We start from the raw sequence: 3,261 nt of genomic DNA on the forward strand, positions 1-3,261 counted from the left end.
AAGTCAGTAGGAACACACCACTCGGGGAATGGAAGCACAACATACAGGCAGTGGACATACAACACATACACAGTGTAAACATAAGTCATAGGCAGTGAACACACACCGCAAAGCAGCAGACAAACACCATATAGTTAGAGCATATACAGTACATAGGCAGTGCACACAAGGCAATGTACACTTTCCACATAAGCAGTGCGTACACAACACATAGTGAACAACATACAGGCAGTGGACACACACCACGCAGGTGCTGGACATTGGGGTAGTTGTCTAAAGAAGAGATGGGCAAAAGGTATAACTCAGTGGTAGGGTGGCTGCTAACATTCATAAGGTCTGGGGGAACCTCAAAAGCACCACAAAGTGGGGAAACACGCAGCAAGGTACCCTGGAAAAGCCTCAATATATGCCTGTTATGCTTTCCCTATCACATGTGTTTTCCCTATGATAAAGACAGTAACCACAGGAAGGAAGCTGGCATCACACAGCCTTGTTAAGAATGGTGAGTGAATTTGCATTTCAACCTCAGAGAGCTAGATAAGGCCACCAAATTGTGCTAATTATTTTTAGATTTCTTTGGGACATTTTTTGAACAGCAGAAGAGGGTTGTCACAAATTTGAGATTAGCTTAATCCACATCATGAGCTCCAGGCTGTTCTCGGCTATCTAAAAACCCTGTCTCAAAACAAATTGAACTTTAAGTTAATAATGTTAAATACTACAAGGAAAACAAATCCAAACATTAAAATTTGCTATGTCAGAGTAATCTACTTGTTCTCTGCAACTATGAGGATGCATTTATATCATTCTTATTTTCCAGATTTGGAAATTGAAGCTCACACAGTTGAAATAGCATATCCAAAGTGCACTTCTACTCTATCCCAATAGCTCTGAGCAAGAACAGCACCTTTTTCCAACCCCAGGCATACTGGAGATAGAACCCACAGCTTTACATATGCTAATCAAGTATCCTCTGATCTACACCAGCAACCAGTTTGATTTTCATTTTGAGAAGAGTTGCTTTGACTAAACGTCAACTTACCCAGTAGTACAGGCAGACCTTGGACTCATGCTCCTTACCTCAGCTTCGTGAGTGGCTGGGATTACAAGCCTAAACAACCAGGTTCAGCAAAAATTTCATTATTAGATTTGTGCTAGTCTGTCTCTGTACTGAAATGCCATTTTAATTGGAAAAAAAACTTTAAGAAATTCTTTTTTTCTAGACAGGGTCTCACTATGTAGCTCTAGCTGTCCTGGAACTCACGATGTAGACCAGACTGGCCTTAAACTCACAGAGGTCTGCCTGCTTATGCCTCTGCTTCTCAAGTGCTAAAACTATAAGCATGTACCACTTCACCTGGCTTTTAAAAAATTCTTAAAAGCTGGTGTTCACAGGAAAATTACAATCTCTCATAGCCTGTGGGACTGCAAAGTAATATGAATATCTTTTTTGTCCTACTCTATTTTATACCCCCTTTCCCAGCCTTATACTATAGAACCCTAGCAGGCTTTTTACTATATTGGGATACCTGCTTGGTGATCAATTTGCCCACTTGTTTCATTTGTTTGCTGCTTTGAGAGTTTATAAGTCAAGGTCTTGCTACATAGCCCAGGCTGACCTCAAACTAGCGGCAAAGTTCATGTGCTTGGATTACAGATATGTTCCATTGTGTCCATATGTTCACTGTGTTTGTTTTTATTTGGTGTGTGTAGTGAGGGGTGAGGAGTATACATGTGTGCACATGCTTATGAAGGCCAGAGGCCAACTTCAGGTGTCATTTCTCAGGCACTATTTACTACTTTCCTTTTTAAACAGAATCTCTCAATGACCTAATCATTGATTAGGCAAACTGGCAAGCCAGCAATCTCCAGTGACAGGCTTGTCTTCACCTCTTCAGACCTGGGATTATAAGCACACACCACCACTCCTAACATTTTGACATGAGTTCTGGGATTTACAGACTGAGCCATCTCTCCAGCCTGTTTAATTTCTTGTTTTTAGATGAGTTTTTTGTTTGTTTTTGTTGTTGTTGTTATAGATGTTATGGGGAAATCTCACTGTGTAGCTCAGGTTGGCCATGAACTAACTCATTGTAACCCTTCTGCCTGAGCCTCTTGAGTGCTGGGATCACAAGTTTGAGCAGCCCCTCTCCTTCCTTCTCTTATTCCCTCCCTCCCTCTCTTTCCCTCTCCCTATCTTCTCTCTCTTCCTTCCCTACCTCTGTGTGTGTGTGTGTGTGTGATTGTAGAGACCACAGAATAACTTTTAATAATATTAAAACTCTGCACAACATAGAAGCTGAGGAGACAGTTCAGTGGGTGAAGTACTTACTGCATAAACAAGAGGACCTGGTTCAGATACCTAGTACCCAACCCATAAAGGCAGAGTGTGGTGTTATGCATTTGTAATCCCAGCCCTGAGAGTGGGAGGTAGTGTAAACCAAAACATCCTGTTATGCCCAGTTCGTGAGACCCCTAAAGACCACCAAGAATTGACTCCACTGCAAAACACATGACGGTTTGTTTAATACAAGCTAGAGCCCAGGTTGCAGCAACCGCCCTGGTGAAGAGGAGGAGTGCTGCGGTAGAGCAGTCTAGGGGAACTTAAGGGCAAAACCGCAATCAGGGGGGCTCCAAGCCTTGGTGTTACATGATTGGGTAAGGGAAATTGACTTTTGAAATGATTGGTTTACTTTACGCACCAAGACCATAAACAGTTCAGTCCTGGCCATCTGGGCCAATTCCCTAATAACTGTATCTCTAGTGGGCAGAAAAAGAATGCTGTAAGGCTAGTTCCTCCCTTCTACGTGGCTGGACGTGTCTCCACCTGGCTGGCTTTCATTCAGGCTTATGCTTTAAACTTTAAACCAATACCCCAAAAAACTAATTTTTAATTCTTTGGTTTCTCAATCACAACCACTTATTACCCAGCCAGTGTAACCAACTGATAAGCTCCAAGTTCAGCAAAAGACCTTGTCTCAAAATAAATAAACAAATAAATAAAATAAAATACACACATCACTAATTTTAGTATATTCACAAAATTCAATTTGCATAATTGATCAACTATCACCACCAAAAGTTTCAAAGCAATCTGTCACTTAAAAAACTTGCCCCCCCTGGCAATGGGCAAAGAGACACCTTGCTGGTGGTATTGCTCTTATATCAGTTAGGGACAGAAGCAGATGGCAGTCCTTTGATCATCTTAGCTTGATGCCCATCTTGGTGGCAAAAGCTGTTTTATATATCTAGGACACATAG

The 3,261-nt window shown here is 41.7% G+C and overlaps 1 non-coding gene across 1 annotated transcript; it reads left to right on the forward strand.

The window, feature by feature from the left end:
* Positions 1–3,114: 3,114 nt before the first annotated feature.
* LOC132650228 (small nucleolar RNA SNORA48) lies at positions 3,115–3,261 on the forward strand. The gene has a single exon (XR_009588608.1). It is a non-coding gene; the product is annotated as a small nucleolar RNA SNORA48 (small nucleolar RNA).

Source organism: Meriones unguiculatus, chromosome X (assembly GCF_030254825.1).
Source record: "Meriones unguiculatus strain TT.TT164.6M chromosome X, Bangor_MerUng_6.1, whole genome shotgun sequence".
Lineage (NCBI taxonomy): Eukaryota > Metazoa > Chordata > Mammalia > Rodentia > Muridae > Meriones > Meriones unguiculatus.